Genomic DNA, 26,678 nt, shown 5'->3' with positions numbered 1-26,678 from the left:
AGTATAAGGGCAAGAGGCTGATGGCAGAGAAAAAGTAGTGAGAGAAAAAGAGACATTAGCCAGAGAAAATAGACTGGAACTATTGAACAGAACCTCCCTGAGTGGCGGGGTAATCCGAAAGAACTAAGAGAATTTGTTGGCAGCATCTTTCCTCTATAGAGGGCTTGCACTTAAGTATTTAATTACTAAAATTTCCTCTGTAGGTTTCCTCTATAGGTTTAAGTTAGTAAGTTCATGCATAGCATTGGTGCTGTTATTTTTCCTTATTTTACATGTGATGTCTACAAGGAGTGATATTCCAAGGTGATATCACAAGGTGATATTCCATTTTACTTCCAATGTCTTTAATGGGTATCTTGCTTTGTCTTGCTTGAAGTTTGTCTATGAATCAGCTAAGGGAATTTACACAGAAGAAAAGTGATTGAAGAAGAAAACTTGGAATAATAGGAGGAAAGAAAAATATGATTAGCAATTGTGCTGAAAAATGAAATAATTGAGATAATTGCTCAGTTCATAGCAAGGCAGGGGAAAGAAGAGAGAGAGATAGCAAACAGAAGAAACAAACAGTAGAAATAGCACATGTAGGTCCTAATGTGTCCATAACTATTTAAATGTAATTCTTTAATATACAAAGTAAATGACAGAGATAGAACATTTAAAAAGGAACTTATTGCAAATATAAAAGACATAAAAGTAATTAGATGGATATATATGTACCATGCAATCACTGATTACTAGAAAGAATGCTATATTAATATCAAATAAGGCTAATTTCACATCTAAGAAAAGAGTCATTAGTAAAAAAGAAAGGTTATACTATGATGAAAGAGATAATCTTTCAAGAGGCATACAAAAATTAATGGAATTCCAAAATATGTAAAGCCAAAATCGATTTAAATGGAAGAAACAGAAAAACACAAAACCATAATAGGGAATTTATTCACTCTGCCCTTAACCATTAAAGTAAACTAGAGAGAAAACCAGTAAGGATTTAGAAAAGATTCAAACTAATATTTGGAGAAAGTGATATTCAAAAGTAGCAAAATCCACACTGTTTTTAAAAGAACTTGTCTTACAAAAAGGCCATAGATATGGCAGACAGCCAAAACATATTATCCTAGGCCATAAATGCCAATAAATTTAAAAGTCTTGAAACAATGTAGAAAAGCTAAAGCAGTATTGAGAGGGAAACATATAGCATAAATGCTAGAAAAGAAAAAAAAGCTCAAATCAATAATGTTGAAGAGCCACTAGTAAAAAAAGGAAAAAGCTCAAATTACCGACCTACCACCCAAGAATCTAAAACTGGACCAAAAATAACCCTTCTCAAGAAGGAAGGAATAAATAAAGATGAGCAGACAACAATGGATTTTAAACAAAAAAGCAACAAAGGAAATCAATGAGATAGTGAACTGATTTGTAGACAAAATTCAGGAAAGATAAAGCAAGAGACCTATTAAAGATATTGCTGCTCATTTTGCAGACATCACAAGTAAAATAAGGAAAAACACCAACACCAACACCACACATGAACTTGATGATTTAAAAAAAAATGTTCATTTCTTTAAAAAATACAAACTACTCCAACTCATTCAGTTGCAATAGATAATTTAGATGTCCTCATAACCACTAAGGAAGTTGAATTTGTAATTAAAAAAAAAAAGTCTCACCTATAAAATAGTCTCCCAATCCTAGATGGTTTCACTGAAGAAATTTATCAAATGTTTCAAGTGTTAACACTATTTGTATAAACCTCTTCCAGAAATTAGGAGAACATTTCCCAATTCATCTTAGGAAGCTAGTATCACTGTGAGAACAAACTAAACATAGGTCCCCTAGCTACCTAACCACAGACAGAGAGAAAGGGGGTGTGAAGAGGCAGGCAGAGAGAAAGAGATAATCAATACAACCTAAAATAGTGAATAAAATTTCCTATTAATATGAATTAAAAACTAAAGCTTTTACCAAAATATTAGTGAATAGAATTCAGTAATAACTTTTATTCTGGTCCTGGGACTTAACTCTGGGCTTTGATGCTATCTCTGAGCTCCCTTTATTTGCTCAAGACTAGCACTCAACTAGCAGATCTACAGAGCCACTTGTGGCTCTTTTCTGTGATTAATTGGAGATAGAGTCTCACAGATCTTCCTGCCTGAGTTGGCTTCAAACCGTGACCCTCAGATCTCAGCCTCCTGAGTAGCAAGAATTACAGGTGTGAACCACCAGGGCCCGTCTTCAGTAATAATTTTTTTTAAATATTGTAAATGAGTAGAGTTTATTCTTTTATTTCCTGATGAATATTTTTAATTTTTATTGTTATTATAAAGGCAGCATACAGAGAGGTTACAGTTATATGTCAGGTAGTGAGTAAATTTTTTGGACAGTGTCACCTCTTCCCTTGTGTAAGGAAGTAGAGTTTATTGTAAGGATGGACTAATTAAAAATTCTAGAACTAATTAAATATTGGAAGAACCAATGTAACCCATCATATTAAGAAGCTGAGGAAGAAAATTCACATGATCACATCAAGAGAGACCTCAAAAAAAAAAAACACTTGATAAATTCAACACCCATTCATGATAAAAAAAAATCCTCACATAAAAATTCAAACCAAGTAGATATTCCTCAACTTTGTAAAGAACACCTCCATGAGCTTTAAAGTTAACATTTGTAGTTAATGGTAAAAGACTAACTTCTTGCCCTAAGACCAGAAGGAACACAAAGCAATTTATCTTTGATATCTGTCCAGTGTCCCAGAGGAGCTCTGAATCAATTAACCACTGAAAGTAAACTTTTGGCTTTGAGTCTCTGCTTTCCCTGTGCAACGGGAAAGTGACCTGAGGTTTATGGTTCAAGAGGAGTCTGTACAATGACAGAAGCAATTAATTTTGATCTCATAGAAGACCGTAAAGTATAGCTAGAACTTTTGATGGAGAAACCCAATCTATGCTAAAAGTCATAATAGTGAGAAAAGAGAAGAGTGAGCAATTTATCTGGCTAAGGTTGCATCCCTACCACTGCCACATAGGAAAAGAAAAACATTACCCTTTAGAAAGAGTCCTTGCTACTATGTGTGCAGAATGAACGTCTTCTCAGAAGGACTTCTGATTCCATAAAATCTAACAAATGGAGAGGAGGGAAATATTAAAAGGATGAAGACAAATATTCTGCAAGTTCATTCAAAAAGTTAAAGAAAAAAATGTATTGGTATTAATTGCAGCATTTCCCCTTGAAGGACCTGGCAAGAATGAATGGTGTGAGAGCTATTCCGTATAAGAGAGAGAGAAAAGCTTTCCCTCACACCCAGAAAAGAGGTCAATAGGCTTCAAATGGTCTAGAATAAAGTCATCAGCCAAATTTCAAGCTGGTGGCTCCGCAAGAAATAGAAGCACCAAGACAGTGCTTCCTCTTTGAGGCTTAATAGATTGGTGCTCACGGATAGGCTTGAGGCTTTCTTCCAATTTGTGAAACATACAAAATTCAAAGGCTAATGTTTACAGTGACAGATATAATATTTTAGATTACTGATAGGGGAGTCAATAAGATAAAATCAATTTATAATCCAAAAATAATATATAAACATGACTTTGTTAAGATAATACCCTCCCTCAATAAGTTAGGCACAAAATAAGGGCTATCAAAATTAATATTTGCTTATATATAATAAAACTTGGAATTTTATCCGGCCCCCCTATTAAACAAACCCCAAATAATGTGTTGTGAATTTAAGAGTACTCAAGCAGCATTAACATAATTATTACTTATATTGGAGGATATAATAATCTCTTGCTAATAATGTCTTCCAGACCACACTTGAAGATATGGGTCCAAATGTAAGATATTGGCAAGTTCAAGGTGAAATTTCAATTCCAAGCATACAGGAACTTTTTAATAATTGTTTCCAGATAATAATATAGTTTCCAGTGCTTTCTCTCCCCCATATTTTGGGCTTTCTAATTTCTACTAATTATAGAGTTTTATTCAAAATAAATGTTATAGAGATCATCTCCAAATCTATATAACCAATTAGGAGATTTACCAATCTATGGAGATTGAAAGAGAAGATGATGGTAGAAGAAAGGCAGACACACAGGTGGGCTCATGCCTATAATACTAGCTACTCAGGAGGTTGAGATCTGAGGCTAGCTAGGGCAGTAAAGTCCATGAGACTCCTACCTCCAATTAACCACCAGAAGATGGAAAGTGGAGTTGTGATTCAAGTCATAGAGCACTAGCCTTGAACAGAAAAGCGCAGACAGTGCCCAGGCCCTGAGTTCAAGCCCCATGACTGAGAAAAAAAAAGGTGGACACACATATAATGATACATCGTAATATATCATTACACATACATTGTAATGATGTGTTTAGGACCACACCTATTTTGTCACTAAGCCATTGTACAAAACAGCTCAATGCCTTGCAAATGTTATGTTGAGAAAAAAACCCAACAATACATTCATCAGAGAACTTCTTTTCTGCTAATCACCTGTAGACCAGAGGTGGTTAGGTTCTCAGACGAATTCTCCCCCACTTCAGATTAACTTTCATATTCTTCAGAGCTTTTTTTTTTTTTTAAACAAATCCAAGTAAAGTACCATTCTAGATGCTCATGGAAAATTCTCTTTTTCCCTCTGCAAATATTATGCTGAAATCTGTCATTCACTTTATATCCCAAATCAACAAATGGTAAATATTTCAATATAGTTGCCTGGCATATTTTGGTATCTTCCCCTCTAAATTCCCTTTACAGAAAGTATGTCCTTCACTTAACTAAAAATATCGGTGAAGGAACTAAAAGCAGTCTGGAAAAATAAATTAGAAATGTCTTTGCTCTTCTCTGTCACATACAAGGACCTTTGTCCTTACAATAATGCTGTGGAATATGTCTTTGTGTTCTATCAATAATACATGAAGGTTCGGTTTATTTCATTTTATGTTGTTTTTACTTCTGCTTGGCAAACAAAACTCCCTGGACTTTCTCATTCTAATCAAACGGTAGAATGCTAATAAAACAAATCTAAACTAATAAAGCCCATTTCCTTTATATTAATCCTCTTAAAGTTATCAGGGACTCCCATCCCTGGATATAAATAGTACAATCAGACATAGAGTTGGAGATAAAATATGGATAAAGGGACTATTAACATACAAGAGTATTAATACAAAAGCATAATGACAAAGGCTGTGTTGAATTTGATGATTATTTTAGATGTGTTGGGTAAAGCCTCAACTCTACAGAAAACATTTAACACTACTGAACCCCCATAGCTTCTACATCAACAGTATTTCAGAAGAATTTCTTATGCTTTATTTTTATATTGATCAGTTTGTTTCGAAAAAGATTTTAGCCTGCAAACCACAAAGTAGATAAGTGTTTTCCTAAGTGCTACAGAAGACTGAACTACTCTATACACTCTACTTCTCACAAAGAAGAATTTCCTCTAAAATCTAGTTTAGTTTAATTATAGCAGTCAGGGTGTGATTTCTGTTTATATCTCTCCGGTGGAATCTGCTCTGGCTGGGTTTGGGTCAGAGCTATTCCTAGGAAATGCCTGCAACATTTTCTCACATTAAAACTTCTTTTTGTTTTTCCTATTTTATTATATATTTTTTTCTGGCTAGTATCTTTGTTGCTTTAATAGGAGAGCCAGTTGATCTGCATGCAGGTCTAGAGCTGGGTATGTAGGCTGATGGTTGAGGCAGTTTGTTTTAAGGCAGGTGATACATACAACCAGAGTGATCATGTTCACTGCATTATTAAAGCCATGGTGTCAGTTGAGACTTCAGTTCCAAAGATGAGCAATTATGCTTGGTTTAAGCAAATCAGTCAATCAAAAGGAAAGAAAGGAAAATGCATGACAAAAATGTAGAGGCTAAGGGATTTTGAGACAGAAATCCATGGTGAGTCTCAGGAAGGACTAGATCAAGGAACCCAAAGAGAGCCAGAAACACATAGATTATTCTTTCCCACAGCACATGGCCTATTGACTCTGATGCTCTAGTTTAGACCTGGTATGAAAGATTTGGGTATTAAAGATTTCATCCCAAACCTGTGGCACTACTGAGAGGTGGTGGAATGTTTGAGAGGTAGGGCCTAGAAGACCATCTTAAGGGCAAGAAGAGCTTGGGAGGTAGCCCCTTCCACTTCCTTTCTTTTGAGTAGCTTTGTTCGGTTACATACTCATGCCAGGTTGTGGTGCCATGATACAGTACCACAGGCCCAAGTCAACAGGGCAAAACTACTATTTGTGAGTTTATCCTTGTGTGTGCGTGCGTGCGTGCGTGTGTGTGTGTGTGTGTGTGTGTGTGTGTGTGTGTGTGTGAATGCCAGTCCTGGGGCTAGAACTCACTCAGACCTGGTCACTGTCCCTGAGTATTTTTGCGCAAGGAAAGTACCCTACCTTTTGAGCTATAGCTCCACTTCCAGCTTCTTTGGTGCTTAACTAGAGAGAAGAATCTCATGGACTTTCCTGCCCAAGCTGGCTTTAAACCACGACCCACCAATCTCAGCCTCCTGAGTTGCTAGGCGTGACTGGCTCCCGACAAAATTTATCTTCATAAAGTTTTTGCTTTCAGGTATTTCTTACAGTAATGGAAAGTCCTCATTTTATCCTCTAAGTGTCTAAGTGAACTTGGACTGAATTTATCTTGTGAAAAGGGACCTCTACAGGAGGACCTCTACATTTGCTGAAGGCTAGATGATCTTTAAAGGTTCCCTCATGTTATAATGAGGAAGGAACAATTCTGAACCCAGAAGAAGCAGAGCTGAGACGAGTGAGCCATCGACTGGCAAATGAGTACACACAGCTTTTTGAGGCGAGGAGTAACTCTCCTTTCATCGTGGGATGCTTATTGGACACACCTGCAGTGGTTCATCGCTCTTCAGCAAGCATTAACATCCACCTGGTCACCACGGCAGCCACTGTTCTGATGCACTCATTTTTAAATGTTTTCTTTTGTTAATTTATTTTTATTGTAAAGGTGATGTACAGAGGGATTACAGTTACATAATGAGCAATGAGTAATTTCTTTTTGAACAATGTCACCTCTTCTTGTTTGCTCCCATTTTATCCCTCCCATTCCCACTTTCAAGGAGTATAGCTCATTTTCAACATAGTGTCTGAATTAGTTCACCCTTTGTCCTACCATTTGGGTGGTCTCCCTTACTCTCCTCCAGCCAGATAAACTTACATAGAAGGCAATTAGCAGTGACAAAAAAATTAGCAGTGATTAAAAAAAAAAACAGTGACAAAGGGAGAAAAAAACAAAACAAAACCAAAAAGTAAAATAGTGAAAAACCTTTTGTTTCCATTTCTTGGGTTCATTTTGATAAATATCATTTTATCTACACCAAACCAGCACTATGGAAGATACTTCAAGACCCTCTTCATGGACTTGGTCCTTCGGGTATTAAATTCTAAATTCTTCCCAGTCCTGAGATGTCATCTTGGTTTCCCTCCAGATGAGAAGAGTTTATTCTCCAGACAGGGGTTTGAGCAAAGCCTCATGACCACAGTGAGCAATGCTGAACAAGACAACTTGATTCTACAAGATGAAGGTCAATCTACCTCAAGAGTGTATTCATCATGAATAATTTCACACAGATTAGCGCAAATGTGTCCAGATTAAAAAGTCATCCCCAAATAGGAACTAAAAAAATAAAATGAGATCTAGATTATACAGTTCACACTGTCCTACCCACACAAGACCTGGTTCCTAATTAAAGACATCTTTCTTTCTCTGTTAAAAGAGCAAAGTTAAAATAAAATGCTCCTGACTACATCATCAAAACTTACAAATTTGGGGCTGGGGACAAGATTCAAGTAGTAGAGTGCTTGCTTGGCATGCAAGAGGCCTTGAGTTTAATCTCCAATAACACACACACACACACACACACACACACACACACACAAACACACATACACACAATCATAAATGTGTACTAACAAACACTAACAGAACATAAAGCTGCAATGATTCCATGTGCTATGATTTTAACTTGTCCCTACCCGAAGAGGACAACAGGAAATTATGAGACTACATACTTGGGGGACATAATGGCAGAGCAACCACTAGTAAGACAGGTTTCTGCTAAATTAAAACAAAAGTCTTCTCTTGATTCTTCTCCAAGAGAGAAATGAGTTCCTATGTTGAGTTCTTATGTGGGTGGACTCATGTTGCCTTTCACTGAAAACAGGGAGTGAACAATTGGCTGTGGGCTGTAACGCAAGGGAAGGGGAGTTCTCTTTTTCTTTCTGTGGTCTCCAGTTCATTATCCCCCATTCCACCTTCTGGTCACCACCAGGAAGAGAAATGACCTATTTTACTAAAGAGGCTAACATGCAAGTTCTGTTCTTTGCATGCTGGCATGCAGATCACACACTTTCTGCTTTTTTCCATCTGAGTTGTATGAGATTTTTGTAATATTTTGTAACTGCATTTTTGTGATTATTAGATTGTGATCTGTCTGTCTTTCTACATGGCTGTATGTTGTTGGCAGATGGGAACTTGATGTAATTTGCTGTTTAGTAGTGAGTGGAACCAAGAGCATCGCATTAAAGGTGGCAACTTAATATGGGTGGAACTTGGGCTCTAGGACTCTGCCTTTGGGAGGGGACTGTCCCTAAGTCCCCATGTACCAGCCATGGCATCTCAGGTTAACTATATTCCCTGCCTCCATGTTACATCACAAAAACAGAGATACTGTCCACATCACAAGGATATTCTGAGGACCTAGTGAATCCCATAGAAACATCTAGAAACAATATTGGCTCACAGTCAGTGCAATTTGTATTTTGTCAAATAAAAAGCTGTTATATATTTGCTACATGAATGTTGATAAAAATGATAGATTGAGGGTATTTATCATTTTATAAGATCTGAGGCCAGGTCACATGACTTAATAGTTTACCCCCAAATTTCAATCAGTTCTTTTCCCCCTGAATAGTATGTGGCAGTATTGAGGCTTGAATTCAGGGCCTGGACATTGTCCATTAGCCTTTTCACTCATGACTGGCACTCTACTATTTTAGTCACAGCTCTACTTTCAGCTTTTTGCTGATTAACTGCAGATTAGTATCTCATAGACTGTCTTGTTCAGGCTGGCTTTAAACCTTGATCTTCAGATCTCAACTTCCTGAATAGCTAGGTTTACAGGAGTGCTCTCCAGCTGGAAAAATACTTTTAAAGATGTTGTAGAGAAATTAAGTGAATCACCTATAGTTATAATACCACATTGAAAAAAAAATCAATATCTTGTCAAAGATTTAATGACATATTTATAAATAAACAAAAATCAACATTGTAGTAAACATTTAATCCTAATATAATCTTAATATTATCTCAAGACAGGACTCCTCCCCTGCCCATGTAAGTAGTCTTCAAAGGAGGACCTCTAAATTGTTTATTTTCCATCATGTAGGTAACATATTTTGTGAATCCAAGATTTTTGGATGTGTAAAATGCTGGTGATCATTATGATGCTATAATTAGTATCTTTAGAAGAGGAGAAAGAGCTCTACCTGAAAATCCTAAAGAGGCAAGAAGAGAAAAATATATCTTCTCCAAAGAGAAATTGTGGCCTTGATATCCATCTATGATTCCACGGAAGTTTATTTCTGGCTCAGACTCACCCATCAAACTTCAGTATGCTCACATTTAATCTTTTACCCTTCATATATATATATATATATATATATATATATATATATATATATATATATATATATATTTGCAAAGTATTCCAAAAATGTTGAAAATAAGTTCACAGTGTTAGGATCACCACCTTTGCTCAGGAAAGACAGGCTGAATGACTGACCCCTATTTGTTTTGTCTGTGAAAAGTTTTAGAGTTCAATCCATAAAGAAAGTGCCACAGAGAGAGTGCAATTGGAAGATCAAGGGATCCGAACAACACTATAAGCTGTGCAAAGAAGAAAAGAGAAAATGCATGGATGAGAAATTTTACTTTTTCAACAAATGCTGATCGGGGCGTCTGGAGCTGTTCGGTTTCATGGAACCTAGTAAGAATCCATTCTGGCTTTCTTCCAGGGTAAGAATGGAAAGGTTAGGAATTTTTACCTTGTTTTGTCAGGAGTGGGAAGCCTGAGGTATCAAGTTTGTTTATTCAAGGGTCCACTGGAAATAAAATCCGAAGTCTTTATTCATGTTTGCCAAACCTTTACTTTGTGGCTTCTCCTACTGCCTCCTCTCCCTGTGAAGGGGGTTCCCCAAGAAGCCTTTGTTCAGGTGGGCCCTTGCTGCTGTCCACCATAAACTCACCAAGTCCCCACCACACATCCTGCCAGGTCTCCCTCTGACTTCCTAGCTCCCTCTCCCCCCTCCTCATTCTGCTTGTTGGGTTCCCACTGAGAAAAATGGGATCAATGAGGAGAGAAATGAAGAAGCCCCTCTCAACCTACAAATTGCCTATTAGACTTTGCACCCACACCCTTATCTTTTACCTACTTGTCTGTTATCACAGTGAACTTTTCCCTGGTGTTGGAAGAGTCAGATGGTCATCATGTAAGAAGCTGGGGCTAAGGCGGCTAGAGGAGAAGATAGTCTCTGATAGGGAGTGGTGGGCTCCTGGGCATGGTGATGCAAACCTGTAGGTCCAGCATTTCAGAAGGCTGAGGCAGGAGGATTCTGAATTCCAGGTCAGCCTGGCATAAAGAGCAACGCTCTGTCAGAAAGTGAACAAGTGAATAAGTGGCACAAGCCACTAGCTATTTTGGCATCAGAGATAGGGGAAATCACAGTTTGAGGCCAGCCTAAGGGAAAATAAAGTTTATGAGACTCCATCTCATCTCAACTGATGGCTAAATGCAGTGGTGAATCTTGTTATTGTAGCAACGCAGGGAAACACCAATAGGAGCACTGAAGTCCAGTAAGCCCGGGCATATAAAGAAAAAGTCTATCTCAAAAAATAACCAATACAAAAAGGGCTAGCAGAGTAGCTGGAGAGGTAGAACACGTGCCTAGCAGCAAGCATAAGGCCCTGCTTACAACCCCCTAGTACCACCAAAAATATCAGTGCAAAACCAAACCAAGCACCAGCAACATGGATGGCAATGAAAGGGAATTGTGTGTGTGTGTGGCGGGGGGAGGTAGCCATTGTGTAAGCACTTACATCCTAGAAAAGAGTATATGTAAGTTTTAATAAAACATATATAATAACTAAATACACATTAAATATGTTTAATAAACCATATATACTCTTTATTAATATATATTTATATACAAACTCATATAAATATATATTCTTATATGTATATTTATATATAAATATATATTTTTTTAATATACTCTTTTTTATCGTGGAGCTTGAACTTAGGGTCTGGGTGCTGTTCATGAGCTCTTTTGCTCAACTCTACTGCTCTACCACTTTGAGCCACAGCACCACTTCGGGTGTTTGAGTGTTTTATTGGCTATAGGAGCCTTATGGACTTTCCTGCACGGGCTGGCTTTGAACTACAATCCTCAGATCTCAGCCTCCTGAGTAGCTGTGATTACAAGCATGAGCCACTGGCACCTGGCTTAATATACTCTGAATATATATTCTTTATGATTAATATATAATCCTTTGCCACTTATATATATTTAATGTATATTATATGTATATGTTACATACATTATATAAGTATATACGCATACCTATACATATATATATTCAATAAAACATTTAAATAGTCAATCACATATTCCATAATAAAATGCTCTTAGAATACCAGGGCTTGTCCCTGGACCAAATGCCTTCTTTACTGCTTATACCAGAAGCCAGCACAGGCAGCAAGTGAGTGAACAGGTGAAGGAGATAAGTGTGGTTTGTTAGTCTTACTTCCTGCTCTCTTCATTTGGTAACAGATCCAGCCCCGACCCACCCCCTGCCCTGGATGTCTAGTTAGGCACTTCCTTCCTTCTCTCTCTTAGGCTAGGAAGCCTCTCTTGGCTCTCGGTCTCATGTCCGAGGTGTGCCTTCAGTACTGGAATCAGCCCAATGAGATGCTCATCCTGCATCTTGATTTTATCCATGAAATATGGCCCTGAGAGTCTGGTAGGGCTGTAGGGCTGAGGCCTCTCTCATTTCCATTGGAGGGCAAGCTAGGAGCTGCAGACAAAGACAGAAGGAGGGCAGAGAGGAAGGTATGAAGTAATCTGCGCATCTGCCTCTGGTTCTGCTGTTCACTTTTATGTCTCGTAAGTCAGTGAACCCCTGTGGCTCTAGGGCTGGGTTTCTGTCATGACAGCCAGGCATTCTGACAAAAAAGCCAGTAGTTAGGGAACACAGAGCTTTCCACACGTGAGTTACACTTCACTCCTCGTGTACGAACTCATCTCATCACAAAGAACACCGAGCCTAATGCTGTTTTTGCGTCCCCCATTTGGACAGGAGAAACTCTAGGACCTCAGGCCAGGATGGATTCTGAATTGAAACCCAAAAGTGGACTCTGTACCTTTCAGAAGCTGGGCCTTCCACCAGCACACCTCTCCAGCCCAAGGGAACACGGGACCAGTTTAGAGCAGTCTCCAATAGCTTCCAGAGTGATCATTTCAGCTCAGCTCAAGAAGGGTTAGAGGATTTCCTGGGCTCTTACTACAAGAATCTACCTTTCACTCTTTTTTAAATTTGCTTTTGGCAAGGCTAGGATTTGAACTTAGGGTCTTTTACTTGCTAGACAGATGAATTACCACTTGAGCCATCCTGCACCAGACCTTTTAGCCTTTGTTGTTGTTGTTATTATTATTCTTTATCTAAGGTATCCAAGTTTTATCTGCGGTTGGCCTGGGATTGTAATCTTCCTGTCTATGCCTCTGTGTATCTGGTATTATAGGTCTGGGTCACTAAGACTAGCTTGTTTGTTGTTGTTGTTGTTGCTGTTGTTTTTAAGATAAAGTCTCAGTAATTTTTTTTTTTTTTTTTTTGCTGACAAGGGCCTCAAACCACTATTCTCTCAACCTCTACCCTCTAGTAGCTGGGATTACAGGCATAAACATCAAGTCTGGGCTTATCTTTCATTCTTTCAACCTCAAGATTTTGCATTTGCTTTTATATTCAAGATACATGCGAAACTTTATGGAACTATAGTAACCTTCTTGTAAACGACTCCTATTAATAAAAATACAATAGAAAAGATAGATGCTGAACTGAAATAGAAGGCAGAATTCTTTGAAACAAGAACTGTAGTTTGCTTATAGAATAGAAAAAGAAAAAAACAGGTATGGAGCCAAGGGCTCAGATAGAAGTGTGTGCACAGGCCTGTCACCCGAGCTGTCTTACCAAGGGCAGGCCTACTGGACAGATGTATAGGAATGCCTAAGGAATTACAGCCCATTCTCAGAAACACAATCATCACCCCTTCCCTAACACATACTACACCTAGGCTGTGGGCTAAGTAACCCTAGAGATGGGTCTTCTGAAGTCACTTTTGAGTCTTCTGCTGGGCTAGCTCTTCCCACATGGCTGCCTCCTCCACCCTGAGGATTCTGAGCTAGCATGGCTCTCTCCTCATCAGCGCTTTCAAATGTCCGTTCTGATCAGATGGACAAGTCAGGCTTTGCCCAATTAGTCCACTTTAAGTAGCTTACCCCATACTTTATTAAAAGCAAAATCCACATTGGGTTGACAAGATTAGAGGAAAATATAAAAATAAATTACTGTATTAAAATTAATTAAATGAAAAGCTGTATCTAATACCAGGAAAAGACTTCACGGGATTCGTGAAGCCCTTGGTTCAACAAATGATTTTTAAAAAAGTTCCTCAAAACTCCCAACCCAGGACTGAATTAAAGATTCCACACTGAGTAGAAAAGCAAAAGGCTGTGAATGTTGGCTTTTTACACAAAGTGACTCAAAGTTCATTCTGTTCTTTGCTCTGCAGAAAAATTTCTTATGATTGCAACACCATTTTAGGCACCATGTTTTCTGGAAGAAACAGCCTGGTTCTGAGGGTCTGTAAGAATTTTGAAAGCATTTATGTATATGGCCCAATCATTGTACCTAGAGACTCCAGTTTCCATGAGTCAGTTTACTAGTTATTGAGCACCTGTGACAGATGATGAACTATGAGGAGTGATGGACAAATAAAAAATATAAGGAAACAAGAGAGTAAGATAACCAGGAAGTCTGATACTCTGCGGTTCATACCTTGAAATCTTTCGGCCTTACCACCAATGATTATTTCTAAGGTCTATTACTTGACAATGTTTTGACCATTTAAAATGCATTCTTTCCCTCATTAGCAAGGGAAAGAATGGGAGTAAGATTTTAATAAATTTAGAACAAGCCAGGTTAAATCATGTCTAAAGTGAAGTACAGGTTCGCTCATCCTAACCTGAAAATGCCAAAGTTGAAATGTTTTAAATCTGAATCTTTAGAATACCCCCAACAGAATGCCTGAAGTAGACTGAATTCCATACACCTGGTTTTAGGTGCTCTAAAACCCATTGTGTAAAGTTAACTTCAAACTATGTGTATCAGGATTGATTCCCATCTGTATGATATCTTGTTATTTATAGACAGTCATTTCCCAATCAAAACAGTCCCAATCCAAAGCCCTTCTGGTTCTAAGAATCATGGGGTCGGAGATGTTCAGTGAGTCTAATAGAATGAGAGAGATCTTTTTACTCCCCACCTGTATTTGGAGTTTCAGATACTTTGTTCTTAGAACCTTAAACTTACTCTTTCATTTTCCTTCTGTGCACATGTAGTGATGAGGTTGAACACTAAGGAACAGGGCTGTCACATGGTCAAATTAGGAGCTGGACTTCCTTGCCTGCCTCTTCTTCTAGAGCAAGTCCTCACCAGCTCCATCCTACTCCAGGAGGCAAAGGGGTAATGCAACCCATGTTCAGAGCCACAGTCGGTTTTGTGCTGCTTGAGAGAACCCCAGCTGCATTATCTACTAGCTCTCTAATAGAGGGCCAAGGGACTCAGTCTCTCACAGGTTTGTGTGTGTGTGTGTGTGTGTGTGTGTGTGTGTGTGCGCGTGCGTGTGCATGCACGCTGGTGCCATGCCTTCAACTCAGTGAATCGCCCTCTTGCTCACCTTTCTTACCCATGGTTTGTGCTCTACTACTTGAGTCACACCTCCAGTACAGCTTTTTTTGTTTACTGGTTCATTGGAGACAGAATCTTGTCGACTATTCTGCCTAGACTAGTATAGAAATGTTTATTCTCCAGATCTCAGCCTTTTGAGTAGCTGGAATTACAGGTGTGAGCTGCCCTTGCTCTGCTCTGCTCTGTCTGCTCTGTTTGTTCTGTTTTCTTATTGTTCAAAGGGAACAGATCACTGTCTCTTGGAGAGTGGCTGTGCCGAGGGAACAGCCTGATTGGCATCCAGCTAACAGCTCGGTGTTTACTGGACAGCAAGGATGGAGTACATAAGAGGACTGGACCTGCTGCACTTTCTGGACATCTGTAGAACTTTCACACATTTTCTTTTCTCCTCCCAAGAGAGACCTGACTACTCTATATGCCCCCTTCCCCTGCCACCTATCACTCTCCATTCTCAGCCATACTCTGCTAATTTTCCTCATGATATATACCACTGAAGACATCTTCCTGACTACATCTTCCCCCTGAGGTAGCTACAATGACTTCCCCTCTTCACAAGTGGGGAGACACCTCCTCATTTAGTTGCTGTCACTCAGACCTAAGCTTGGTGAGAGGAAGAACTGGTTTGTCCTATTGCTGCATGTGTGCTTACATTCCAGAAGAGTCTGGAACATAGTAGGCAATCAACAACTGTTATTAGAAGGACACTAGTCAGCTTTCTATTGCTATGGTGAAATGCCTAATAGGCTACTTCTAAAGAGCAGTTCTGGGGGAGAACAAGAGAATGGGGAGGGGCTGGAAAGGTGGCTCAGTGGTAGAGCGCTTGCCTTGCATGCATGAGGCCCCGGGTTCGATTCCTCAGCACCACATAAGCAAAAAGAAAAAAGCCAGAAGTGGTGCTATGGCTCAAGTGGTAGAGCGCTAGCCTTGAGCTGAAGAGCTGAGGGACAGCGCCCAGGCCCAGAGTTCAGGCCCCACGACCGGACACCCCCCCAAAAAAAAAAGAGAGAAAAGAGAGAAGGAATGATATTGTCCAATAAAAAATGTATTATTTACCTGAATTATGTAACTGTAAACCCTCTGTACATCACCTTTATAATAATAATAATAATAACAATTTTAAAAAGTGAATGGAGATCTATTTTAGCACACAGATCTACAATGTCCAAGGTTTAGTACAGTTGAGTATCTCAATGCTTTGGGTGTCTGGTGAAGGCAGCACATCATGGTAGAAGTGTACATCAGAGTGAATAGTCACCTGCTGAGTGATGCCTAGAGTAATATTTATGCATAATATTAATTCACAAAATTGGGGGAAATTAGCTAGGCACCAGTGGCTTACACCTGTAATCCTAGCAACTCAGGAGGCTGAAATCTGAGGATTATGGTTTAAAGCCAACCTGGACAGGAAAGTCTGTATGATTCTGATTTCCAATAAAAACAATTAAAAAGTCAGAAGTAAAGCTGTGGCTCAAATGGTAGCACATCAGGCTTGAGCAAAAAAGCTCAGGTTCAGCGCCTAAGCCCTGAGTTCAAGGCCGCACGCTGTAATAGACACAGACACAGACACAGACACAGACACAGACACAGACACAGACACACAGACACAGACACACACACACACACACACACACACACACACACACACACACTTGGAGAAATTACTACTTCACCAGCATCACAAACTATACCTTATTCAAATGCATTAGATCACTTTATTTCTGATTGTAATCATATGCCAGGATATATTTCAATTCGTTAATTACTAAGAGATATTATAGAACAAATAGGGCTTGTGGTAAAATAAAACTAGAAAACAGGATGAAGAACAGTTGCATATGTTCCTTCAGTGTGAGTGTCCAAAAGACTCAGGGCTCTAGGGAGGGGATCAGTAGGGTGTCCATGTATTGTTTTCTAAAGCTTGTTTTATTTGGGTACAGACCATACATTATTTTAAATCACAAAGATTGCTTTGGCCAGTACTATTGTTTTTAATCTCTCACACTGCAGAAAGCACATTTCTTAATTTGACTTACAGGTCAACTTGAACGGTGTCCATAAAAACTGGGGTAAGAAGATATCACACAGATCCTGGATTCTGAAAGATGGCTCTTTTCTAATACCTGCTATACAGATTTTAAATAATAATTGCTAATGTCCTATATTTATTAAATTCCTAACTACCCTAAGCCCTCTCTTCATGTTTTATCTCTCAATCTTTATCTAACCACCCAAGATAGGTAAGTGTTATCTCTAGTTTTACAGATATGGAAGCTGAGGTCTTTGGATATTAAATAATTTGTGTTAGGATCCCACCTAAGGATGCAGTTCACCTAACAGAAGATATTTCATGTTTGTATATTTTGGATATTTATGCTCTTTGGCAATAGAAAGAAATAATTATAATCTATTTAGATGCTTATTAGGAGTCAGACACATACAGAATTTAGATGTATTATCTAAGTGGCTCCTCCCTCTAAGAAGTGAATGTCATCGTGATTCTTCTCAGTGGTTAGAAATCAAGGCTGCGGGCAGGCACAGCACAGCTGTGTTATCAGCCTGTAACTTGTGAAGCCAACTTTGGGCACATGTGGACGGGTGACATTTGTACCCTGACCTAGTTCTCTGGAGGCTACAGAGAAATGCCAGGAGCATCTGTTTCTAACAAAGTTCCATGATAAATATTGATATCCAGCCATGGCTTAAATGTGCAGAAGAAAATGGAAGAATGTTTACCTAACACATCAGAACCATATTACAAAGATGACCATAAAAAAAGACAATCAGTCCCCCCCCCCAAAAAAAACACCCTTCTGCCAGTCCTTTAACAACTGTAGGGAAGGTTTTCCTAGTTTTTCAGTGTGTTTATGTGTCTGTCTTAGGCTTTGGAGCATACACTTGTACCTACTGGATTTTGTCTATTAAGAAAAATAATTTGTCTTAATGAATTCCTTGTGAGAAATCACACTAGCAGCTGGCCATACCTGTCCCCTGTGAGGCTGCAGACATTGGGGAAGATGGTAGGCCTTGCTCAACAGGCTTCTGTCTTTCTTCAACTGGAAAGGGGCACCTCTGCTGTAAGGTACACCCATCTTGGAATCAAAGGGCCAACAGATTCCTAGAAGAATGTAACAAAGACCTAGAGGATAGCATGCTTAGATAGGAAGTTGGAAGTGATGCCAGCTTCCAAAGTAGGTCCTTATAAAAGTGAATAATGAGCTGCGTAGACCAGTTCCTTCATGCTGAGCTCAACACACATCTTTAAACATAAGATTGTCAAGGAAGCAGATACTCAGAAACCCTTTCATCTTAATTAAAGTTATGTGGGCTATGAAATACTTTTCCTTTATATTAAGCTCTTATTCCTGTGGAGAAATTTCTATTTGTTTTTATCTAATTTGAGCTTCAAGGTTAATCTTGGTTTAAGACTTTCACTCACTGGGAGAGACGGTCCATCCGGTTCACCCTGATTCCATGTATATGCATGCACGCACCAGGGCCCCGCTGGGCTCCAAAGCTTCTTGCTGGCTGTGCATTCTTTACACTCTTCAGTCCCCAGAAAGAATGGGCTGTGGATCTGGGAAGGAAATATGGGATGGGGAGGATTTTGAGAAAGGTCACAAAGCTTTCTATTTTAGGGAACCACATGCTGCAATCCTTAAATGTGGAGTTTCTGATAAAACTTGCTCTGTGATGTGGAGTGTGAGATTTGCAGAGTGGCAGAGGCCGGAAGAGGAAGAGAGTGGAGACAAAGAATGGGAATATGGATTCCACAAAGGGCGTTTCGTAGACTTTGAAATTCCTGATAGATGGGATTGCTTCTTGGCAAGCCATGCGCCCTAATTTTCTTTAATAAATATATACTTGATTGAATTAAGCTGATGATGGAAAGGACTTGTGCTTTGGATTTCAAAGGGAAAGCGAGAAATCATAAAAATGTACATCGTACAAGATCGCCTTGCAATTTCTTCGAACGTTTTGCGGCATGCTTATCTTCCCTATAGGATGCTGATGTATCTTAAATGTGAATGTTGCTTCAGAAATGATCCACACTAAGAGCTGGTGAAATGAAAGAGGATAAATTCTGGTGCTCATGGTGTGTCTTAGTCACACCCTGAGACTATGTGTATGTGATAGATATGGCTCCCTTTCTTCTTGTAACCAAATACAAATTCAGTGCCCTAAAGGGTGAGCTTCAGTTCACTGATTACTTCCTATCAAAGTTGATCTAATTACTTCCCCACAATATAATATAAAGCTTTCACCAGCTGGCTTAGACTCCCATTTGTAGTCCTTAAAAATGCCTCTAAAGAAGCCAGGCGGCGATGGCTCATGCCTGTTATCCTAGCTACTCAGGAGACTAAGATCTGAGGATCGAGGTTCAAAGCCAGCCCAGGCAGGAAAGTCCGTGAGATTCTTATCTCCAGTAAACTACCAGAAAATCCGAAGTGGTGGTGTTGCTCAAGGGGTAGAGCACTTGCCTTGAGCTGAAGAGCTAGGGGATAGTCCCCTGGCCCAGAGTTCAAGTCCTACAACTGACAAAAGAAAAGTCACCTAAAAATGTGATGTAAATGTGTGAAATTTCTTGTAGATCACTGGCCCAAAAGAGATTTCTGCTTAAGGTATTTATAAAAGAATATCCTATGAGTCAGAATAACACTGGAGGGGTTTCTATAGTTAAGGAATTAAAGTGTACCACTAGTGAAGTAGAAGCACTATACATTCAACAGTGTACTTTAAATCAGAAAACTTGGATTCATGTTCTGAATAGAACCTTGATCAAGTCATTACACAAAATCAAGAAATGTCTTCTTTCCCTTCCTATCCCCCATCTATCAGACTATGGGCCATGTGAGCTATTCCACGCTCTTCTTTGTTTCCTTACTATGTCTGTTTCTGTTTCATTCCTAATTGGACAGTGAACAAAAGGAGTTAATATTTTTCCATATATAAGTAAGGATAAAGATATTGCCTCTGATCAACTTTTCATTCATTCAGGATGACAAAAAGAAAGAATGAGAAGAACCTGAGCAGGACATGATTTGAGAAGTCACATGCTCAAGAGTATTCCTTGCTGTGGAAGACAGACACTTTTATAGCAAAGAATCACAATCTATCTCTTCCTTGACAAGATATCTGAAGCAAGTTCTAGATCATAGGAAAGGAGACTCCAGGGAGATCCCAGGGAATTTGAATTCATGGCTTGCCTTTGTGAGGGTAAGCTGTAGGTAGTAACTTTGTGCTAGATCTTTGCATTTAGGTTTTTTCATCCCGAGTAGCAATACAAGCCTTGCAATAGCATTTAATCACAGCTGGAATCTAGTTTTTAACTTTGTGGTTATTTTTCATTAAGCTTTTTTTAGGGGGAAAGGTAATTTAGTGGTTGAAGAGTAACAAAAAGTATAGACTACTAATAAGATTACCTAGGTTTCGAACGTCCTCTTAAGTACAAACAAATATAAGTATCCTCCTTTGTTTTTAACACACAAGATTTTAAGAATCTCCTTTTTCATTCCTTATCCATTGAGCTCTTTCTAAGTCATTACATAGGAAATTTCTCATTTTATTAAAACTTTTTAAACACTGACATAGCATCTCTTTCTACATGCTTTATTTAATGTATTCTGTTATTAGCACTTTACATTATTCTCAACTTACCAAAAATATTCTTATTTAGAAAAACTATTTTTATTTAGAATATTCTTATTTATATTGCATTTTCATGTGTGTAATTTTTCTGTAGGAGAAACTCCAAAATGATAAATCATTGGATTGAAGTAGATGTGTATTTATAATTTTGATACCTATTACCAGATTGTTTCCATAGGGAACATGTGAATAGAAAAATCTTTCCAGCAGTCCTCTGTGGGCTTGTCTGTTTCTCCTGACTTTCCATCCATAACTTTGTGGAAGTTATTATTTTTTTTGTTGGTCATGGGACTTGAACTCTGGGCCTGAACACTCTCCCTTAGCTCTTTGGATCAAGGCTAGTGCTCTATCACTTGAGCCACTGTGCCACTTCCAGTTTTCTGAGTGGTTTGTTAGAAATAAGAGTCTCACAGACTTTCCTGCCTGGCTGGCTTTGAACTGTGATCCTCAGATCTCAGCCTCCTGAGTAACTAGGATTACAGGCGTGAACCACCAGCACTCAGGTTGGAAGTTCTTTTAATGTAGATATAGCAAAGCAAAATATATTTGCAGAAACTTTGCACATTCGTGTGTCAGCTCTCAAATTAAGAAGCAGAAAATTCTCATTCTCCCAGATGTTTCCCTCTCCTGCTATTACACTAAGGCAACTTCTATTTTGAATATTAACAGCAAAGATTCATTTTATAATAATTGGTTATTTTCTTGTTTTTTTTTCTCATGGTCACTGGGGTTTGAAATCAGGGCACCATATCTGTTAGTCACTTGGTCTACCACTTGAACCATGACTCCAACTCTTTTTGTTCTGGTTATTATTGAGATAGGGTTCATTTTTCATTTTCCCCAGCTGGCCTGGATGGTAATCCACCTATTAATGCTTCTCACTGGAGTGGGGCTAACAGGTACTCACTTCTGTACCCAGGTATTAACATGGGGTAGGTGGTTCTCATGAACTTTTTCCCTGGATGTCATCAAACTGTGATTTTTCTGAATTTCAGCCTCTTGAGGAGCTAGGGTTACAAACATCAGCGACCATGCTCAGACATCATTTACCAATTGGTAAACCTTAAAATAGTTACATTCCAGTAGTTTGTCCTCCAAATGCTCATTGCTTTATTAGACATACTACATGTCTTGGCTCAAAGTAGGCAATATTTATTCAGCACATCTTTCTATCCAGAGCATCTTTTCATCCTTTCCTGCCTTTTTGCTAAATAGCTCCAGTGAACAACTTCTCATTCTGTTCCCAGGGAATTTAAAGTGATATTAAACCCTACCCTACCCATTACATTTGGTCAATCTTTTGTAAGGAATCAATCTTTTTTTTTTTTGAATGAAAAAACTGAGGTAATAGAAGATGGTTTTCATCAGATTTAGCCAAGTATTTGAAATGCCATGACATGAGATACAAAGGTATAGCATAAATGGAATTCATTTTAGCAAGAGAACTGAGGACGAAACCCAAAATATACTCAACCAAACACCTGGGTACCTGGAACTGAATGTAAATGAAAACAGTGGGCATTTGAGGAAGATAGGCCATGTATAATAAGGTTTCATGTGCTAAGCTAAGAAGCAAGGTTCTGAGTATCAGAGAGGACCATTTCGAGAAGACCAGTTCTTACTGTGGCTCTGAATTGTGATCACACGTCAGCAACTCTACTTAGCATCTTCTACAATGACTGGCAACAGGAATTTAAGGATGCTGTATAATTTCTACATTTACAGAAAGGGAACGCACATGGTAATGAATAAAATGTTGCTCTATACTGCTATCCCTCTCTACACTGCTGGCATTGTACATTCCAGGTTCCATGCCTTCAGACTGCCATGGTTTTCCTACAGACATCCCGCTCTGGTCTTTAAATCCCTCCTCAGTATTTCTGGGACTTTCACTTTCAGCCAGTCTATCACGGTTAAGAGTCAGTTGAATTGGTGGTGTCATACCTCATGACGGAATTACAGTAATTTCATGATTAAAACTATAAAAAAAATTATAGAAAACTGAATCCCCTGGAGATCATTCTGGCTTATTATTTAATGTGGAAAAAAGCTAGCGTGCATGATCTCTTGCTATAGTAATTTTATTTATTCTTGGTTCCCAGAAAGATTCAAAATGACTTACCAAGACATACTTTACATTAAATTAGGGTATGTTAGGAGTAAGTGAGAAAGATTAGGAAAAGGGAGAACATGTGCTGTGACATTAAATGAAATGAAAAAGAGATTTGAATCACAAATGTTTATCATTAAGTCCCTTTGCACATTAGGGAAGACCAGTTTGACTCTGAAATTCTTGGATATGGACCTTGAGAGAGAAACATAAAAATTACACAACTGGAATTCGTTTATAATAAGATAAAAGCAAACCAGCTTTTGGGGAGAGGAACCCTTCTTGATATTAAGACAAGAAATTAAAGTCGCCAAGAGTTCTCATAAAGAAGACACTTAGTAATGTGAACCACAAGGTCTTCGTAACAGATGGCGCAGAGTAAGCTCAAGGGTCTAGCTTATTATGGGTGTTAGCAAAGTTGGATAGCACCATACCAAAAAGAACAGCAGGATATAGAGTCAGGACTTCACAGTGATCAGAAGTAAATATGATATGCTCAAAGGGGAAAAAAAAGAATTAACCACTGAGGCATCATAAAAATGTAGCTCCAATTAATTGTTGGCCAGTTGGTGGTTCATCCAAGATTACAGAAAGGGTTGGAAATATCAGCTTTAGCAGTGCATTGAACTGGGGAAAAGGGCTTGCTTTTTCTTATTAAAGAATGATTTACATGAGACAGTGTAGCTGCTGCTGAAATGTATTGGAGGGCTTGGATTTACCTGGAACTACGGCTAAGATTATCCTTAGGAAATGATTTTACCCAAATTGCCATTCATGGAAGGCCCAAAGATCAACACTTGACAACCACTTGAACTCACCTTCCATTGAAAGGAAAGAAGTATACACAGTTTGCAGACACCATTCACTTTCAGCCATGAGATCTCCTAGTGTGTTCTATTTACACACATACACAACTCTGCCTTATTTCAAGGTCATAAGAATATCCACACTGGGGCTGGGAAGGTGGCTCAGTGGTAGAGCGCTTGCCTTGCATGCCTGAGGCCCTGGGTTCGATTCCTCAGCACCACATAAGCAAAAAGAAAAAAAAGCTGGAAGTGGCACTGTGGCTCAAGTGGTAGAGTGCTAGCCTTGAGCTGAAGAGCTGAGGGACAGGGCCCAGGCCCAGAGTTCTGGCCCCAGAACCCCCCCCCCCCCAAAAAAAAAGAATATCCACACAACACACAGAGTATGGCATCCTCTTCCATAGCTAAGTTTGCAATATGATGTAAGAGAAATCATTTTCTAAATGCAGGATCTTCTCTCCTGATGAGCACAGGCACTGAGAGCCTCACTCTAGAGAAATATTCTTTAGCAGACGGAGATAAAATATAGATCTGCAATTTTTTTTAGGCACTTGATCTCGTGTGTTTGATCATAGATGCACATTGCGAGGAGATAGCTCATCCCTCCGAGCTAAACACTGTTTGGTACTCATTAGTGATTTATAAATGATATTTTCTCCCTGGTGACATATCTTTTGATATGATTCTCTAATAATAACATCCACCAATATTAAAATAAGAATATCCCCATGTATTGTGATCGTCTTCAACCACATTTTCTCATGAAAATCAAATTTTAGCACACCAACTGATATTGTATGCATATATTTGTCTACCGTCATTATAAATCTCCTAAGGGTCTCTATGAAATGATAGTTTTGCCTTCTTGCAGTAATTCTACGTAATCCTCTAAAGCAAGAAACTAATTACATGCTGACTTTTTCCACAAACTTTGATCTTTCAAACACTATACTATGGAGGTTCTATAGGTAATCATATAATTACAATTCACTAAATGAGTTGAAATTAGCCATAAACCTTTTTATTTAAATTGTATTAACTGTTTCTTCAGTAACATGGCCTGCACTTCTATTCTTTCCCACCTAAGTTTGCCGATATAAGGTTTCAAACTAAAATCTGATTATGGTCACTAATGTTTATAACAAATTCCTCATTCTAACTGCAGAAGCGCCAATGAAGACGAATATGCAAAGAATTTCTGAAAATATGCTTAAGGAAAAGCCACGGATAAACTAGAGTGGTAGAAGGAAATGGCTGAAATTTCTCAGGGGAATGTTTTAGTCAGTCAGGAAAAAAAATAAAAACTAAAAATGACCTCACTGTGTTTTACCATTGAGCTGAGGATTTCCTGCAAGGAAAAAAAAAATCTAAGACAATTGTTCCTTTCAGTAGGACTAGGCATAGAGAGAAAAACTCTACTGCATTCCATTTAGGAAAACACCCTATTCCTCATTCCAAGAACTCCTCATTCCTACTTGCTAACAATTAAGAATTACTGTTTTTCTTTTCTGTTTTGCAAATGATGGATTAATTAAATTTTTACTAGTCAATGCGGTTGGTGATGTTTAAGTTTCTGATACCAATTATTATCTTTTTAACCATTGCCTAGGATATTATCTTTGTGGGCTGTTTTTAGGAAGCACAAGAAAAATTCTCTTTTTGCTGGTATATATAAAATGTATATTCAGAATGGTGGGAATGGAGACTGATCAAGAAGCCATGGACACATTAAATTGTATATTGATATATTCAAAATATATGTTGTACATTGGTATATTCAAAATATATATTGCATATTGGTATATTCACTATTTATTGTTTATTGGTATATTCAAAGTGAGGGAGTAGAGACTCTTGAGTAAGACACCGTAGACATATTAAATGTAACCCCATTGTACAACCACTTGAAGTTCAGGAAATAGATTAAAAGAAACAATGGTGGATCAGTGGTTCACAACTGGGAGTGGTTCCATTGTCCATGGGACATTTGGCCATGGCTAAGATGTTTCTGGTTGTGATGACTGACCGGGAGCCACAGCAGTCTAGCGGGCAGAGGCCAGGGATGTTGGCTGATGGTCTGTCACATGCAGGGAAGGCTCATAGAACAAATACCTGTCCCTACATGTCAATGAAAACAACAACAACAAACTTGGAAAGGTTAAAAAATCCTGCCCACGACCCCATAAGATACAGCAAGTATAGCTTAGTAATTACTTTGAAAAATCTTATGAGGAAACTTGAGCTTTCCGAGAAGCAGGGTGGTCATGAATTTCCTCTTTAAAACTAACCCCAGAAAGGTATGCAAAGGAAATGTTGCCTCATTCAGAAAACAGATCTCTACCTTTAGCATGTTTATGGCTCTTATTTATCTAATAATATCCAGAAACACCCAGACCCTGACTACCACAGTCACATGAAAGCTGAGCAAATAGAGTGTGGTTTGACTTGTCATCAATCGCAGCACGTGATCTCAGGGTGTTCTACTTGGAGCTGTGGCCTTTTGAAAATTCAAAAACACTCCTGAACTAACTACAGTGTTTCATTCTCAGAGAAAGCAAAACACACACTGCTTTCTGATGATCAGTAATTATATAGGAAGTCTATTTCTCCTGTGAACTTTGCTATGGTCAGAAAGAAAGAGGGAAAACTTAGAAGAAATAGCAGAACCCCTCCCCCACCAAAGTCTCAATGAAATAAGGGTGACTATACTTAAACAGCCATTTGTAACACTAATAACTGCCTCTTGTTTTGTAGGTCTTAGAATATGAGGGGTGCATTTAGCTTTAGGAATTGCATCTCTTTGGAATAATTTTAACCAAAGAATGAAATTATACATATAGCAATAATAATTTGAAAATAGAGCTTCTTAGACAGGTCAATAAAGCCAGGACTCCAACTTGGGGCATTGATGAAGGCGGATTGCAAGCATGATTCAAACAAATTACTCATCTCTTCGCCAAATCGTCCCACTTAGTTTGGTCAGCCTCACTGCAATAGCCATTCATTCCAACATGCCAAAGACTGTCTTCTGTCAGCTTTGGTGAGCTGGAAAGGGTGTTTGC

At 38.6% G+C, this 26,678-nt stretch overlaps 1 long non-coding RNA gene across 2 annotated transcripts in view; it reads left to right on the top strand.

Moving 5' to 3' along the window:
* The window catches only part of LOC138824546 (uncharacterized), a 42,871-nt gene extending 32,839 nt beyond the window's left edge, over positions 1-10,032 (top strand). For both annotated transcript variants that reach the window (XR_011371124.1, XR_011371123.1), the window contains exon 4: positions 9,843-10,032. This is a non-coding gene — a long non-coding RNA (uncharacterized lncRNA). The remainder of the gene's footprint in view (positions 1-9,842) is intronic.
* Positions 10,033-26,678: the final 16,646 nt, after the last annotated feature.

The sequence above is a fragment of the Dipodomys merriami genome, unplaced genomic scaffold (assembly GCF_024711535.1).
Source record: "Dipodomys merriami isolate MVZ:Mamm:240054 unplaced genomic scaffold, mDipMer1.0.p SCAF_13, whole genome shotgun sequence".
Classification (NCBI taxonomy): Eukaryota; Metazoa; Chordata; class Mammalia; order Rodentia; family Heteromyidae; genus Dipodomys; species Dipodomys merriami.
Note: the sequence above shows the minus strand (reverse complement) of the source record. Positions and strands in the feature narration are given on the sequence as shown.